This window comes from Plecotus auritus (genome assembly GCF_963455305.1).
Source record: "Plecotus auritus genome assembly, chromosome: 6".
NCBI classification, from domain to species: domain Eukaryota; kingdom Metazoa; phylum Chordata; class Mammalia; order Chiroptera; family Vespertilionidae; genus Plecotus; species Plecotus auritus.
The window spans coordinates 108926209-108945113 of NC_137773.1; the positions used below are offsets into that span (position 1 = coordinate 108926209).

At 42.4% G+C, this 18905-nt stretch overlaps 1 protein-coding gene across 1 annotated transcript in view; it reads left to right on the forward strand.

Annotated features, from left to right (window-relative positions):
- The first annotated feature begins 1200 nt into the window (after positions 1-1200).
- CANX (calnexin) overlaps positions 1201-18905 on the forward strand; it is a 39562-nt gene continuing 21857 nt past the window's right edge. The window contains exon 1 of the mRNA XM_080675489.1: positions 1201-1401. The gene's annotated coding sequence lies outside the window, so the exon portion shown is untranslated. The remainder of the gene's footprint in view (positions 1402-18905) is intronic.

An 18905-nucleotide genomic window follows, 5' to 3' on the forward strand; every position in this document is an offset into this window, starting at 1 on the left:
TGTGTCCCTAAACACACTGATACCCATGTTCCTGTTTTTGCATAGACTATTCCCTTATCTAAAGAAGCCTCCAACTCTCCATCTATAGAAATACTGCATGTCCTTCCAGGTCCAGCTCAAGTTTTGCCTCTTTCTCTGTCATTCTAGATGAAAGCAGTTCCTCCCAATTTAAACTCCATTAAATTCCATTGAGTACTACCATATTTTAGCTTATATCTTTTGCTCATATACACAGTTCCCATAACTACATTTTAAGCTCATTATTTGTCACATGTGGCATCCAGAATATTAGTGTGCCTTGAATATCCACTTCCATAGGAAACAGGAAAGCAAAGCTCCCTTACACAAATTGTGGGGCTGAGAGTTGTAAAATACTGAACTCACGAAAACCACAAACTCTCTTTTTTTCCTCCACCCAGGTGGCAGGAGGAAATAAAGCTGGTCTTGGAATAGGCGATCCACCTATTGGAAAAAACCTTGGATTATAGTATTTTTAAAATTGAATTTATTTGGGGGTGATATTGGTTAATAAAACTATATAGGTTTCAGGGGTACAGTTCTATAATATATCATCTGTATACTGCATTGTGTTCAGATTATAGCATTTTGGACTCTAGTTTTCTGGCAGCTGCAGGCTGCTAGGCCCAGCAGGAAGGTGATGCATGACATGGGGTCACACCGCACTGTGCAGGCGATTCCAGGCCTGGCGGCGGGAGCCCTTGCCAGTTCCACCAGCACCCCGTGGGGGCGTTGCACACGCTGCAAGGGGAACCGGCCCTTCCCAATGGCACGCCAGACCTCCCACCCCTCCTACCGCCTGCTATTTGCCCTCTCAGCGAAGAAAGCAGGATGCAGGCCCTGGGGCCGGGGTCCCAAAACCAAGGGGTCGAAACCAGAGGGGTTGGGAAGAAACGCCAGACAGCCCGCCCATTCGAGTACTAGGGTATCGGGGCGCGGCGTCGCCGGCGAGCCGGCCCCGCCCCTGGGCGCGCGCCCGCGTACCTATCAGCTCTGGCCCTCCCCCTCCCCTCCCATCCAACCAACAGCTACTTCCTGCCGCACTCCCAGCCAATCGTCACACTCCACGAAGAATAGCCCTAGGGGGCGTCTGGGAAGGTGATTAGAACGATGGCCAGGTTGACCAACCGCGTTTCAGAGCTGGCGCGGGGGGACGGGACTTTGCTCTGGCCCTAGCTACTCAGGAGCGAGGGGCGGGCGCTGGGCTGGACTTCGTGCGGCCGTGCTCGCTCGCTCGCGCGATCGCAGCGGTAGCCTAGGCCTTTTGGTTCTGTGGCACGTGACGGTCGGGCCTCCTCTGCTGCTGTCTCCACTGCAGCATTGGGGCCTGGTGTGCGGGCGGGAGGAGCGCGGGCGCCGCCGGCGGTCCCTGGGAGGCTCGAGGTGAGACTGGAGGCCTGCGTGTGACTTCGGGCCTGTGAGGACCCCAGGGGTCTGGGCGCGTAGCGTTTCGGCCGAGGTGCCGGGCGGGGCCGGGGGGTCGGGCTGGGTTTCGAGGGCTCAGGCCCCGGCCCGCGAGCGGGTCATGAGGGTTAAGGCCGGAATCTCGGCCGCCTCGGTTGGAGAGCCAAGCCCAGGTCGCGCCGTTGGGGTCGGGAGGCGTGGCAGGTGCTCTAGATCCTCCCTTGACCTCAGCTCATTTCTGCCTGTGGCTTTGCTTCTAGAGCTTTCTTAGGCCTTTTGCTTGCTGCTTGGGAAGCCAAGAGGTGGGCTGGAGTAACCGGGTAAAGGTCTGGAGTGGAATCGGGCCTAGTCGCTACCTCTGGTAGTGGGGATAGGCGATATCAGGCCCAGGAATGTTTAGGATTGGTGTTACAGGTTCAGTATTTGAATACAGAACCGCAAAGCGAAGACTGAAACCTATCACCCTGAAGAGTATGGAGAATGTGCTAGAATGCAGTAATTGAAAAACTTCAGTCTTAATATTTTCACCTATTCGGAGGTGGGGAGTAATCCAGTCGGGAATTTCACCAGACATTAAAAGTAGAAAAGCACTCAAGCTTACTGTGGGCAGGTCGTTTTACAGTGGAGGAACAGGAACTGGCCCAGAGCTATGAAATGACTAGTCCAAGGTCATGTGGTTTATTTTATGATCACGTTCGGATTGTAGTTGAGGGCTAGGCAGTTTTGGTATTAAGGTTAAGTTTTGGTTAAGGTTAAGGCCCTGGTTCAAGTCCTTCATCGGCCATTTGTTGCTGTGTGAACTTGGGCAATTTACTTTTTTACCCCAATTCTCCCCAAATAATGGATATAATAATAACTGATGGAGCTGTTAGAATTAAATTGTGTATAAAATAAGAGAGTGAAGTCTGATACATATTGATTGCAATAAATTATAGTCTGCTGTTGGTCCACTACACTGACTGACATCCTACTCTTTTAAGGGTTAAGTCCTGTTTCCCAGGACTGCTGGGCATGACACCAGTGTATGCTGGTTGAGGGAAGTTAAACTGAGCTGAATATTAAAAGGTTGGGAGGACAAAGGTGAACCATAGCTAAGTCCCTCTACGTCTGATTTAGGAAGTGGAACATTTTGCTTGAGTTTTTTGTTTTTTCTTAAAAGGAAGATTGTATTGATCTTTAAAATCATTCTGTATCTTAGTCTTTTTTTCCAGCAGTTTGAGGATCATGAATAGAATCACTGCCATGTTGTACATTTGCTATAATTTCTTAGAGCAGAGGTAAAGCACTGTGTGGGAGTTCTCTTCTCCTGTGCACTAGCCAGGGTACAGAAGAAAACAAGCCAGGTAACTGGATCATGCGCAGTCCAGGGTGAACTGTGTATTGGAGTGAATGGGGCCTACAACAAACAGATTTTATGAGCTATCTGAAAGTGGGTGTCAGCATCTCTCCACACCATGCTATCTTAATTCAGCAGTTTCAACTAGCACATTATCTTGCAAGGACCATTAGGGGTAAACTTTCACAGAAGTAACGTTTTCACAGAAGTCGTTGCTGCAGTTTTGGCAATCAGGCTATTGCATCCTTTTAGTTACACAGTTCACTTTGCTCTGCAAAGAGCTTAAGGTGATGAAGTGACAGTTGGTATGCATCAATACAGGCTCAAAAGACTTGAGTTTCAGCTGAGCATGGGTAACTAGCTTATGAACCACGTTGGTTTCCACATCTTTAAGATGGAAATGAGAAGTCTCCTGTATACTTTACCTAGGGGGCTATTGGAAGGGACGAATAGGATGGTGAGCTACTTTGAATAGTGTGATTAACTGTACAAATAGAATTGGCAGCTCATACAACAACTAGGAAATAAAAGTGCGTTAACATTGTTGTAACCTATATAGTTTACTTTAGAATTTTGTCAGATAAGTGCTGGTTGAATGCTTTGTTAACTGCAACGTTGTGTTTCTTTTTTTAATCCTCACGCAAGGGTATGTTTATTGATTTTAGAGAAGGGAAGGAAGAGAGAAGAGAAATATGGTTGCCTCTCGTACACAGCCCATCTGGGAATCCAACCCACAATCTAGGTATGTGCCCTGACTGTGAATCAACCTTTCGATGTATGGAACACACTCCAATCAACTGAGCCCACACTGGCCAGGGCGCAACATATGTACTTTAAAATTAAGCTTAACTGAGCTGTGAAATTATTTGGAGATTTTTTTTTTAAGAATTTAGATAATTCCCAGCAATATATTTTGAGTATTCATAATATAAGCCTAGGTTTATAGCAAAAAAGTGTGCTGTGAAAAAATCGATTCTAAGGTTTCAGTCAATGAAAAACAAAATTCAGAACTGTAAAGACAATATGGATCTGCTTTTATTTTATTTTTATTTTTTAAAATATATTCTTATTGATTTCAGAGAGGAAGGGAGAGGGAGAGAGAAACATCAATGATGAGAGAGAATCATGGATCAGCTGCCTCCTGCACACCCACCACTGGGGATGGAGCCCACAACCCTGGCATGTGCCCTTGACTGGAATCGAATCCAGAACCCCTCAGTCCACAGGCCAACGCTCTATCCATTGAGCAAAACCAGCCAGGGCTGGATCTACTTCTAAATGAATGAGCATTTACAATAAAGTCCATTTTGAATTTTATATACTTTTTCCACCTTTAAATGCTTTTTTTTTTTTTTTAATATATTTTATTTGTTTTTTACAGAGAGGAAGGGAGAGGGATAAAGAGTTAGAAACATCGATGAGAGAGAAACATCAATCAGCTGCCTCCTGCACATCCCCAACTGGGGATGTGCCTGCAACCAAGGTACATGCCCTTGACAGGAATCGAACCTGGGACCTTTCAGTCCATAGGCTGACACTCTATCCACTGAGCCAAACCAGTTAGGGCTGCTTTTGTTTTTTTGCTAGATATACATGTAGTAAAATCAGAAAGTACAAAAAGTAATAGTAAAAGAAAAATGGTTTATGTGCGACTGCTTCCTTTCCAATCTGAGACTTCTTATTTGCTTTAAAACTTAGGAATTTTAGAACCACTAAAGCTTGAATGGCAGCAATGGGCAACAACTAGTAACAGAATTTCCTGCTGATGTTGAGCACATACTCTAAGCTAGATACTGTCATAAAGTACTTTACATGCGTTTTGTTTATACAACAATCCTAAGTAGATCATGTGGTTATTCTCAATGTAGAGATGAAATTGAGGCCCTGAGTTGAGTAATTTCACCCAATATTTCAAGTTATTAGATCACTAATGAATGAGTATGACTTCTGTGTTCCTGCTCATAAACAATACTATACACTGAGTGGCCAGATTATTATGATCTGTGAACGCATAATAATCTGGCCACTCAGTGTGAATATATATATATTAGAGGCCCGGTGCATGAATTCGTGCATGGGTGGGGTCTGGCCAGCCTGGCCCGGGGGAGGGGACATGGGCGGATGGCCGGCCTGCCTGCTGGTCGAACTCCTGGTCGAGGGGACAATTTGCATATTAGCCTTTTATTATATAGGACTAGAGGCCCGGTGCACGAAATTCGTGCACAGTGGAGGGGTGGTTATCCCTCAGCCCAGCCTGCACCCTCTCCAATCTGGGACATCCCTCTCACAATCCAGGACTGCTGGCTCCCAACTGCTCGCCTGCCTGCCTTCTTGATTGCCCCTAACCGCGTCTGCCTGCCAGCCTGTTCACACCTAACCACTCCCCTGCTAGCCTGATCACCCCCTAACCATTCCCCTGCCAGCCTGATTGATGCCTAACTGCTCCGCTGCCAGCCTGTTTGCCCCTAACTGCCATCCCCTGCAGCCCTGGTCACCCCTAACTGCCCTCCCCTGCAGGCCTGGTTCCCCCCAACTGCTCTCCCCTGCAGGCCTAGGTCCCCCCCAACTGCTCTCCCCTGCAGGCCTGGGTCCCCCCCAACTGCCCTTCCCTGCAGGCCCAGTTGCCCCCAACTTCCCTCCTCTGCTGGCCTGGTCACCGCTAACTGCCCTCTCCTGCAGGCTTGATCACCCCCAACTGCCCTCCCTTGCAGGTCTAGTCCCTCCCAACTGCCCTCCCCTGCTGGCCATCTTGTGGAGGCCATCTTGTGGCGGCCACCTTGTGTCCATATGGGGGCAGCCATCTTGTGTGTTGGAGTGATGGTCAATTTGCATATTACTCTTTTATTAGATAGGATAGAGGCCTGGTGCATGGGTGGGGGCCAGCTGGTTTGCCCTGAAGGGTGTCCCGGATCAGGGTGGGGGTTCCCTTGGGGCATGGGGCGGCCTGGGCGAGGGGCCTGTGGTGGTTTGCAGGCTGGCCACGCCCCCCCCGGCAACCCAAGTGGAGGCCCTGATATCTGGGATTTATTTATCTTCTATAATTGAAACTTTGTAGCCTTAAGTGGAGGCCTAGGCCGGCCAGGGTGTGCGAAAAGCTTGGCTTCCTCCATTGCCAGGGAAACCCAAGCCTCCTGCTCCCTCCGTGGCTGCAGCCATCTTGGTTAGGTTAATTTGCATACTCGCTCCTGATTGGCTGGTGGGTGTTGCTTGTGGGTGTAGTGGAGTGATGGTTAATTAGCATATTACTCTTTTATTAGGATATACACTGAGTGGCCAGATTATTATGCATTCAGAGATCATAATAATCTGGCCACTCAGTGTATATGTCTAACTGTAACCTAGGACAAGTTTAACTTCTCTTAGACTTAAATTCCTTCTGTGTCAAATGGGAATAATAGAACATCTTGGGGTTCTTGTGATGAATAAGTTCAACAACCCAACATAACTTCACCCAATAAGATTTAAAATTTAAACAGATAAATGGATAGCCAACATGAAAGACTGCCTCATCTTTTATTGCACAGTACCTTTTTAAAAATCACCTTTTTTAAAACATCCAAGAACATTAGGTAGGTAATTTCTTCTGCTCCTCTTATTAATTTCTCATGGATTAAAGAAATTAGAGTTGGAGTTTGCTATCTACTTTTAAGAGATTAGGTCCCACAAAGAAAAGCCTGGAACCAAATGGCTTCACTGGTGAATTCTACTAAATACTTACAGAAGAATTAAACACCAATCCTTCAAAAGCTCTTCCAAACAAATAGAAGAGGAGAGAACACTTCCCAGTTCATTCTATGAAGCCCTGATACCAAAGCCAGAAAAAGACTATACAAGAAAAGAAAACCATAGACCAATATCTTTTATGCAGAAATACTTAATGCTAGCAAACAGAAAATAGCAACATATAAAAAGGATTTATTCACCATGACCAACTGGGATTTTTCCCATGAATGCAAAGTTGGTTCAACATACAATAATTAATGTGATATCCCACTTTAATGAAGGATAAAAACCACATGATCATCTCAATAGACACAGAATTTAACAAATTGCAAAACCCTTTCATTATAGAAACACTCAATCAGGAATAGAAAGGAACTTTCTCAATCTGATTAAGAGACAAATAATCCTTTCCCTGGGATTTCTGATCCTCTTTTGTAATTTCTCATGGATTAAAGGAATGAAAGTTGAAATTTCCTAATTTATTTTGAGAAACAAAGTTCCACCAAGCAAATGGCTTTACTTGTGATTCTACCAAATACTTAGAGAAGGAAATACCAATCCTTCACAAATTCTTTCAAAAAAAAAAGAGGGGAGAATACTTCCCCATTCTATGAGGCAAAGTATTACCTTGATGCCAAAGGCAGACAAAGACTTTACAAGAAAAGAAAATCATAGACCAACATCTCTTATGAAAATAGATATGAAAGGCCCTAACTGGTTTGGCTCAGTGGATAGAGTGTCGGCCTGCAGACTGAAGGGTCCCAGGTTCAATTCCAGTCAATGGTATGTACCTTGGTTGCGGGCACATCCCCCGTAGGGGGTGTGCAAGAGGCAGCTGATTGATGGTTCTCTCTCATCGATGTTTCTTTTTTTTTAAATTTTTTAATATATTTTTATTGAGTGGAAGAGAGAGGGAGAGAGATAGAAACATCAATGGTGAAAGATAATCATTGATTGGCTGCCTCCTGCACGCCCCCCACTGGGGATTGAGCCTGCAACCCCAGGCATGTGCTCTTGACCGGAATCGAACCTGGGACCCTTCAGTCCGCAGGCCGACGCTCTATCCACTGAGCCAAACCGGCTAGGGCTCTCATCGATGTTTCTAACTCTGTCCCTCTCCCTCTCTGTAAAAAAATCAATAAAATATATTTTTTTTATTTTATTTTTTAAATATATATATTTTTAAAAAGAATAGATATGAAAGTAGACTTCACTTGAAAAGATAAACTAAAAATTTAATAAATTTAAACATAATTTGAGTCTCCATTTGTCTTAAAGATCTTTCTTTAATATAATTCTTTTATTTTTAATAGGTCCCTTCAATAAGGGACCTATTGAGGATAAAGTTTCTGCATTTGGAAGGTGGCAAATTCAATATTTCTTTGGTGTTTTCCCATTGCTAAAATTGATCTAAGTTGCCTGAATTTGCTAAAATTTGATGCAGGATGTGTTTGTTTCTGTTAAATAGAATATTTTGTGTTCAAAGTCTTATGTATGCCATTAAATGTGTATAGTAAAATAATAGGGACTTTTTAGAATGTATGCTGAGAATGGAATTATCATTAACCAAAAATAAATTAAATTTCAGAGAATTCATAAGGAAAAGTAATTGGTGATAGCAGAGAAAAAATATAGATAAACATGGAGATTTCCATATCCAAATGCTAAAATTGTATAGGCATCATTGCAAGGTAGAGTTAAAGAAGAAATATACTAGGAGGGAACTTTTTCTTGTTATGTAAAATCATTCAGCTTTGTTGAAATACTTTGGAGGAGTAGGTCGGCATATTAGACCTTTTGGTCCAGTGTAAGAATAGAAAATGTATTCACTGTAGTTGTACATTGTATATCAAAGGACAAACCATTTGGGTATACCTATAAAGTATTGGACTCTGATGAACTTTGCATTATCTTTTTTATATTTTCACAGCAATCCTTTGAGTTAGGCAGTTATAATGTAGGGACAGAAGACTCCTAGAAGTTCAGTGAGCTGAGCAAGGCTAGAAAGGAGCGAGAGAGTCTAAAATCCAGGTTTCTCTGATGACAGCTTATACCACATACACTGTACTGCCATGTATATGAAGAATTAATTTTCTGAATCATTTTTAAAATAGGAAACTTCCATCTCTTGAATTTAAGGTAAAGTCACTCTTTTAAGAGTTAAGAGCGGATTGAAATAATAAACGTGAGTAGAGTAGATGCTCTTGAAGAATCTTCCTAACCCTGAGATTTTGAAAGGTGGGCTTTTTGCTTGGTCCTTGGGAAACTGGGAAGCAAGTCAGAAAGCATCCATTACTAATAAAAGGGTAATATGCAAATTGGTAGGGACACCCTCACAGTAACAACCTAACAGCAGGCTGCATGGGGCGACAAGGCCAGCAGGGGGGTTAGTGAGGGACAACCAAACAACTGAACAGCAGGCTGCGTGGGGTGAACAGGCCAACGGGGGGTGGGGACAGTGAGGGGCGACCGGGGAGGGGGCAGTTGGGGGCGACCACAGGCAGGCATTTAGGGGCGATCAGGCAGGCAGGCGAGTAGTTAGGAGCCAGCGGTCCTGGATTGGAGAGGGTGCAGGCTGGGCTGAGGGGAACCCCCACATGCACAAATTTTGTGCACCGGGCCTCTAGTCCTATATAATAAAAGGATAATATGCAAATCGACTGAACAGTGGAATGACTGGTCGCTATGACATGCATTGACCACCAGGGGGCAGACGCTCAATGCAGGAGCTGTCCCCTGGTGGTCAGTGCACTCCCACAGGGGCAGCGCGGTGGTGGGAGCCTCTCCCACCTCCGTGGCAGCACTAAGGGTTGTCTGACTGACGGCTTAGGCCCACTCCTCGCCTCACTGGGAGTGGGCCTAAACCGTCAGTCAGACATCCCCTGAGGGCTCCTCCACTCCTCGCCTCACTGGGAGTGGGCCTAAACCATCAGTCAGACATCCCCTGAGGGCTCCTGGACTGCGAGGGGGCGTAGGCCTGGCTGAGGCCTCCCCCCTCCCCCCGCGAGTGCAGGAATTTTGTGCACCGGGCCTCTAGTTTATATAATAAATGTATATTATAAATGTGTTTATATTTGGCTCCTGTTTTCTTAGTTTTGTGTATATTTGTCCATGTGATCCCAGAGGGCAGGGAGTCTCTGATTTGGATATAGGTAGATAATTATATTTGATTACTAAAAACAAAGCTGTAAGTAACTGAAAGAAAAGGAGAAAGTTTTTACCTCATCAAGTTCAAATTTATAATCTAATTTACATTTCTGAGTCCTCCTTTGTGGTTTTGTGTTTTAGAGGACCAGGTCAACTTAAAGCTGGTTGTTGGACAATTTTGATCAAGTTTAAAGAACCATCTTCAATGATCCAATAATCCTTTTTTTTAAGCTGTTAATTTGGAAATAATTATAGACCTGCAAGAAGTTGGAAAAATAGTATATAGAGAAGTCCCTGTAACCATCACCCAGCTTCCCCCCAAGGTAGCATCATAAACCAGGGGTCCTCCAACTACGGCCTGCAGGCCACATGCGGCCCGCCGAGGACATTTATCCGGCCTGCCGGGTGCCGCTGCCTGTCCTGCTTAGCAGCCCACTCGTCCCGGGCCCGCAGTGCGCATAGGAATTTGTTCATAGTTTTTTTTTTTAAACTATAGTCCGGCCCTCCAACGGTCTGAGGGACAGTGAACTGGCCCCCTGTTTAAAAAGTTTGAGGACCCCTATATAAACTATGGTACAGTAGCAAAAGTAGGAACTTGACATTGGTACAATCTACAGAAATTACTTAGATTTTACCGGATATTGCTTGCCCTTGTTTTGTACATAGTTTTGTGCAGTTTTATCTATATCAGTTATTTGTTTTGAAATTTTTACTTTTTTGGCGTTTTTTAATAGAAGGAAATGACTAGCAAGAATCTTACATAGTACTGCCAAAACTGCATTTTTTTTTTGCAGGTTAGATTGATAAAAGATAGGTTATAATGTTGGTTTATTTTTATATTAACCAACAAAAACCACCTTGATTTATAGAACTAATAATACAGTATATTCATAAAGTCTGAAAACATTGGCAAATATACAGTGCCATCACAGTCACCTTTTATACAAAAAAGTTTTTTTAAAAAGTATATTTTTAGCCCTAGCCAGTTTGGCTCAGTGGATAGAGCATCGGCCTGTGGACTGAAGGGTTCCCGGTTCGATTCCAGTCAAGAGCACATGCCTGGGTTCTGGGCTTGATTCCCAGTGCGGGGCGTGCAGGAGGCAGCCAATCAATGATTCTCTCTCATCACTGATGTTTCTATCTCTCTCCCTCTCCCTACATCAGTGATGAGAGAGAATCACTGATTGGCTGCCTCCTGCATGCCCCCATTGGGGATCGAGCCTACAACCGGGCATGTGCCCTTGACTAGAATCCAACCTGACCCTTCAGTCCGCAGGCCAATGCTCTATTCACTGAGCCAAACTGGCTAGGGCTATATAAAAAAGTTTTGTTTCCAGACTTTATTTATACACTATGTAGATTGAGTTCCTGAAAGTTAGAGACCAAATTTTAAGAAAATGATTGATACCTAGTTGGCACTCATGACATTGAACTGTCAACAAACATTAATTTAGTGTCTGAAGCATTCCAGGCTCTCTGATGAGGCATCAGATGCATTTTCTTGTTTACTCCTTTGTGTTTTTTTAAAAATACCTTATTGATTTTAGAGAGAGGAAAGGAGAGGGGGAGAAAAATAAAAACATTAATCACCTGCCTTCTGCATGCACCCTTTTGGAGATTCATCCTGAAACATGGTCGTGTGCCCTTACCAGGAATTGAACCTGGGACCTCTTTGTGCATGGGATGATGCTCAACCAACTGAGCCACACTAGCTGGGTTCTCCTTTTACTCTTTTGTAACAAAGAATTCTCACAGTTCAAACTTGTGACTAACAGAAAATAGTCTTGAACTCTGCCATCCAGTTTTTATCAAAAGCCCAGTTGAGCCCGGTATATTTCCTATTAAAGGTATACACTGAGTGGCCAGATTATTATGATCCCTGAACGCATAATAATCTGGTCACTCAGTGTATATCCTATATAATAAAAGGCTAATATGCAAATTGTCCCCTTGACCAGGAGTTCGACCAGTAGGCAGGCCAGACAACTGCCCATGTCCCCTCCCCCGGGCCAGGCTAGCCAGACCCCACCCATGCACAAATTCATGCACCAGGCCTCATATATATATATACACACACACACACACACACACACACACACACACACGCGCGCGTATATATGTATATATGTATACTGAGTGGCCAGTTTATTATGCGTTCAGAGAAGGATGCTCTCTGCTTATGATTCTGTAAATGTAAAGATAAATGAAGACTTAAAAAGGGACAAACTTATGAAATCCTCTTGCCAAAACCGGTTTGGCTCAGTGGATAGAGCGTCGGCCTGCGGACTGAAAGGTCCCAGGTTCGATTCCGGTCAAGGGCATGTGGCTTGGTTGCGGGCACATCCCCAGTGGGAGGTGTGCAAGAGGCGGCTGATCGGTGTTTCTCTCTCATCGATGTTTCTAACTCTCTATCCCTCTTCCTTCCTCTCTGTAAAAAATCAATAAAAAATATATTAAAAAAAAAAAAAAGAAATCCTCTTAAACAAACTAATTTTTAGAACTACTTAAAATGTATAGAAAGATTATCAAGATAGTACAGAGGATTCCCATATAATCCAGACTCAGTTTCCCCTATTATTAACAACTTAGTATAGTACATTTATTACAATTAATGAACCAATATTGATACATAATTATTAACTAAAGTCCATATTTAATTCAGGTCCCTCCCCCCCTTAATATTTCTCCCACTGTCCTTTTTCTGTCCAAGGATCCAAATTATATTTAGTCATCATGTCTCCTTAGGCTCCTCTTGGCTGCAACAGTTTTTAGGCTTTCTTTGTTTTTGATGACTGACTTTTTTGAGGGCTGGTCAGGTTATTTTGTAGAATGTCCCTCTACTACTGGGACTTGCTTGATGTTTTTCTCATGATTAGACTGGGGATATGGATTTTTAGGAGGAAGATCATAGAGGTTAAAGGTACTGTTTTCAGCACATTGTATCAAGGGGACATACTATCAACATGATTTATCACTGGATGTTGACCTTGATCACCTGGCTGAGGTATGTTTGCCAGGTTTCTCCACTGTCAAGTTTATCTGTTTTTTCCCCCTTCCTCCTTTTTTTATACTGTCTGGCTTGTTTGTAAGGAGGTCACTATGTGCGGCCCACACACTTCAAGGATAGGATAGTGATGCTTCTCCTTGAGGATAGAGGATCTACATAAATTACTTGGGATATTTCTGCATGGGAAGTTTGTCTCCCATTTATTTATTCTGTCATCTATTTGTATCAGTATAGATTCATGGGCATTTTTTTAATACTTTGGGACATAATCTAATGCCACTTATTTTGTTGCTTCTACTGTTCCAGCTTTGGCCTTTGGGAGATCTTTCTTGTATTCCTTTCACACAACTCCCATCATTGTGGGGTTTTTTGTTTTACCTTTTTTGAACACTTCTTTCCTTTCTGGCATTACAAAATGCTCCAGGCTCGTCTTGTGTATTTTTTGCTCTAATACTAGAATTAATCATTTCTTCAAGGAGCCATTTCCTTTCATTGGAGATGATGCTAGAAATCAAGATTTGGTACTAGGTGTATTTATTCTGCTGGGGTGTAGTTTCTTCTAGTCCCTCTTAGCTGACAGAACAAGAATATATATGTGTATAGATTAAGTGGTGTATGTGCACATATTTAAATGTTTCTATATGTAACCACTGTGTATTAATCTAAACATAAGATCATGCTGATGGCTCCAACTCCTGCCCATTACCACGTAGATTATTCTGGCCTCTTTTCCCTTGCTTATCTGTAAATTCCCATAACCAACATTATAGTGCCTCCCACCATCCACCATTCCTTTACTTCATTGTTCAATTCCAATATACATGTGTAGTAGCATCCGGATTGTTCATCTGCACACCTGTGAGAAACAATTTACCAACTAAGAAAAGTGCTTTTGTACAGTCTAGTTTTACAGACTGCACTCACTTCCAAAGTGGCTTTACTCAATGTCTTTTTCTTTCACCTTCTTAAATGAAGTTTTTTCGTTTATCTATAATACATTAGATTGTATTACATCCTGCATGCTATCCTTGGGTCATTTGACCTAGATTATTTGTAAAATTTTTCATATGTTAAGATTTGCTCTTTGTGCTGTAAAGTTTTAATGGGTTTTGACAAATGCATAGTGCCATGCATCCATAATTATATATAGCATACAGAATAGTTTCACTATGCTTACCTATTCAACCTAATGGAATTATACAGCAGGTTGCCTTTTTAGACTAGCTTCTTTCACTTAGCAATATGCATTTAAGATTCATCTAAGTTTTTTTATGACTTGATAGTTCATTTCTTTTAATTGCTGAGCAATATTCTATTAGGTGGGTGTTCTAGTTTATTGACCTATTGAAGAACATTTGGGTTTCTAAAGTTTTGGGTATGAATAAAGATGCTAAGAACATTTGCATGCAGGTTTTTGTGCAGTTGTAAGCTTTCAGAACAGTTGGTTAAGTGCCTAGGAGCACAGTTGCCAAATCATATGATAAAAATTATAAACATAAATTACCAAACTATCTTCCAAAGTGTCTGTACTATTTTGCATTTTCATCAGCAATGAAATGAGAGTTTGTCTTGCTTCACATCCTTGCCAGGTTTTTGTTTTTTGTTTGTTTGTTTTTGTTTTTTAGCCATTCTAACAGGTGCATGGTGGTATATTGTTTTAATTTGTAATTATGTAATGGCAAGTGATATTGAGCATCTTTTTTCCATGCTCATTTGCCATTTGAATATCTTCTTTAATGAGGTATCTGTTTACATCTTTTGCCTGTTTTTTATATATTTACTAGAGGCCTGGTGTACAAATTCGTGCACCAGTGGGGTCCCTCAGCCTGGCCTGCGGGATTGGGCCAAAACCAGCTCTCCAACATCCCCTGAGGGGTCCAGATTGTGAGAAGGTGCAGGCCAGGCCGAGGGACCCCGCCTGGGAGGGAGGCCGGAGGGCTCCGGGCGTGTCCAGCCCATCTTGCCCAGTCCTGATCAGCTGGACACCAGCAGCAAGCTAACCTACCCATCGGAGGGTCTGCTCCCTGGTGGTCAGTGCACGTCATAGTGAGCGGTTGAGCGGCCTTAGCATATCATTAGCATATTATACTTTGATTGGTTGAATTGACGACTGGACACTTAGCATATTAGGCTTTAATTATATAGGATTTTTTATTTTTAAACCTAATGAGTTATTTATTTTTTAATAAGTTCTTTTATATGTTTTTATTGATTTTTAGAGACAGAGGAAGGGAGAGGGATAGAGATAAAAACAGAGATCAGAAAAGAACATCATCAATCAGATGCCTCCTGCACACCCCCTACTGGGGATCAAGCCCATAACCGTGCATGTGTCCTGACCATGGCCTCCTGGTTCATGGGTCAGAGCTCAACCACTGAACCACACCATCCAGGCTTACCCATTTTTTAATTGAGTGGTTTGTTTCTTACTGTTGAATTTGAGTTCTTTGTGTATTTTGAAACCAGTCTGTTGTCAGATATGTATTTTGCAAATGTTTTCTTGGTCTGATTTGTGTTTCAGTTTTATGTGCCTTTCACAGAGTTGAGGTTTTTAATTTTAATAGTCAAACTTTTTTCTTTCATGTATCTTCCTTTTGATGTTGTATTAAAAGCTCATTGTCAAGCCCAAGATCAACTAAATTTTGTGTTTTCTTCTAATAAGCATAATAATGAAGTATCCTTTTTACATACCTGCTCTATACGTGCTATCTTTTAAAAGGACTCTACACTGAGTGGCCAGATTATTATGATTTCTGAATGCATAATAATCTGGCCACTCAGTGTATATCCTATATAAGAAAAGGCTAATATGCAAATTGTCCCCTCTACCAGGAGTTCGACCAGCAGGCAGGCCGGCCATCCTCCCATGTCCCCTCCCCCAGGCCAGGCTGACCGGACCCCACCCATGCACGAATTCATGCACCGGGCCTTTAATACACACACACACACACACACACACACACACACACACACTCTTTGAGTGGCCAGATTATTATGCGCTCATAAATCATAATAATCTGGCCACTCAGTGTATTTGATGTAGGAGGACTAAAATGAGGGGATATTTTGTTTCTTGGTAATGTTGAATTTTCAGTAACAAAGCAGAGAATTAGATCATCTTTTTAAAAAACATATATTTTTTATTGATTTCAGAGAGAAAGGTAGAGAGATAGAAACATCAATGATGAGAGAGAATTATTGATCACCTGCCTCCTGCACGGCCCCACTGCGGATCAAGCTCGCAACCTGGGCATGTGACCTCATGGTTCATAGGTCAACGCTCAACCACTGAGCCACACCGACCAGGCTAGTTAATGTTAAAATACAGTCTTCAATTGTAAATGTGAACAGGTTTCTAATAACACTTGGAGCATGTAAGATGGCTTAATAGTAACTCTTGGAACTAGACCTATTTACTGCACTATTTTCTCGGGAGTATTGGAAAATTCCAATTGTTAAAACGGCATGTATAGCCCAGCTGTTGTTGCTCAGTGGTTGAACATTGACCCATGAACCAACAGGTCATGGTTTGATTTCTGGTCAGGGCACATGCCTGAGTTTCGGGTCCGATCCCCAGTAGGAGGCTTGCAGGAGGCGGCCGATCAATATTTCTCTGGTCCATGTTTCTGTCTCTCAATCCCTCTCCCTTCTCTCTCTAAAGTCAATGAAAATGTATTTTAAAAGCCAAAGAACCAGCATATGTAAAGCCTGTAGTGGCTAAGGCTTACAAGTGCACATCTATGAGAACCAATTTGTCTTGGTTTGGCAATGGTTCCTCAAAGTTTAAATAACCCTCTGAATAATATGAAAGTAACAGATGCATACTTGCACACTGAGAAGTGCCTTTCCTGAAGTTTGCTGGAGACTTACTATGTTGTTCCGAATGACAGGTCTGGTAGCCTCCGCCACCTGAAAACTGTTTTCCTTTCAAATGAGGCCATTCTGACTCCTCCCCAACGTGGATGTCTTTCCCCCAGGTTCCTTGGTCCATCCACCTGGGCTAGGTTTTGTGGAGTTGCATCCTCCCTCACTAAACCCTACCTAAGTTCCTAGTATGTAAAGTAAAATGAGAGTAATACCTCATGAGAGGCTTACATATGTGAAAGTGTTTATAAACTGGAAAGCAAATCACAAATGGGTTATTCATGAATCCTAAGCAGTAGTTCTCAAAGTGTGGCTCCTGAGCCAGCAGCCTTAGCATTCATGCCTGGTACTTGTTAGGAAGGTGAAAGTCAGGCCTGGGGCCCAGCCCAAATCTACCTAGGGTGAGGCCCAATAGACTGTTTCCCATTTGTGAAGCATACCTTACAACATTATACTGAAAAACCTAAGGACAATTGTGTTAGTCTGCTCATTCTGCCATAACGTAACAATAGAGATTTAAACACCAGAGATTGCACAGCCAGTGTGGCTCAGTGGTTGAGTGTCTATCTATGAACCAAGAGGTCACAGTTCGATCCCCGGTCAGGGCACATGCCCCATTTGTGGGCTCGATCTCCTGTGGGGCATGCAGGAGGCAGCCTATCAATGATTTTTTCTCCCGTTCTCTCTGAAATCAACTATATATATATATTTTAAACTAGAGATTTATTTTCTTACAGTTTTGGAGGCTGGAAGTCCAAGATCAAGGTGTCGGCAGGGTCATTTTCTCGTGAGGACTTTGTCCTTGATTAGCAGAGAGCTACCATCTCACTGTGTCCTCACGTGGACTTGTCTTTGTTCATAAGCACTCCTCTTATGTGGACACCAGTCCTCCTGGATTAGGGTCCCACCTTTATGATCTCTTTTAATTACTTTCTTGAAGGTCCTGCCTCCAAATATAGTCACATTGGGAGTTAGGGCTTCAATATATTAATTTTAGGAAAATATAATTCAGTCCATAGTAACAATATATCAACAAATTAAGAATTATTGTGAGAAAAATCAGTCCTCCCTTTATTAAAGGTAAATAATTAGCCTACTAGACCATCTCCCTGACTAGCTTTTTCTTTAAGTAACAGTGTTCCAGCTTCATTACATAGTCCTAATTAATCCATTAGTTTTGTGTTTTATTTAGTTACTACTGTTATTACCACATTCGTTTTACTTTTTAAAAGTTGTAACTATATATTATTTTAGCTAATTTAGTTTGTTTTGTTTTTTAATCCTCCCACAAGGATATTTTTTCCATTGATTTTTTTTTTTTTTTAGAGAGGGAGTGGAAGGGAGAAAGGAGGGAGGGAGAGAAAAATTGACATTAGAAAGACACATCGACATGAGAAAGACATGTGCCCTTGACTGGGAATCAAACCCTAGACCCTTCTGTCTGGGGGCCGACGCTAACCACTGTGCAAACGGGCCAGGGCTGGGCTAATTTTGTTTTGTAGTTTATCCCTGGGAATCCAACCACTGTATTTTTTAAAAATATATTTTTATTTATTTCAGAGAGGAAGGGAGAGGGAGAGATAGAAACATCAATGATGAGAGAGAATAATTGATCGCTGCCTCTTGCATGATCTGTCCTTCAATGGGGATCGAGTCTGCAACCTGGACATGTGCCGTGACCAGGAATCAAACCATGACCTCCTGGTTTATAGGTTGATGCTCAACCCAGAACCATTGCCAGTCAGGCCCAACCACTGTTTTTTGAAAACTACTACTTTTTTTTTAAGCCTCACCGAACATATGTTTTATTGATTTTTTTTGAGAGAGACATAGATGTGAGAAAGCAGCATCAGTCAGTTTGCCTCCCATATGTGCTCTGACCAGGGATAGAACCTGCAGCCTTTTGATGTATGGGTCAATGCTCAACCTACTGAGACACCCGGCCAGGGCTCTAATCACCATTTATAGCATTGTTTCCAGGAGAGTGAACCTGGGAGTTGTATAGAGTTAATTTAGATAAAAGTGTTGAATCCATCTGTGTGGTTTTAGAGAACCCTTGTAGTTGTAAATAAACAAAGCCATATTGCTATGCCATGTGTACTATTTTGACAGCAGAGATTACAGGTCTTTCCAGTGAATAAGAGATTATTAGTATTTTTTTAAGTATATAAGAAACCATAGCAGAATGTTGACATTGAAAGTTTCTTCTAAAAACTGTTACCAGTCCTAGGAAAGGTTATGGATGACTTTACTGAGCACTTTTATTTTCTGTACTGCCTAAATGCTAAGTGTTTAGGAATCCAGTGAACTTTACCTTTTTCATTTTGTGAACACAGTCCCAAGATCCATTAAATAAAAAAAATGCCACCAAATGATATATGAAAGTCTAGTCCAGTTTACTCACTT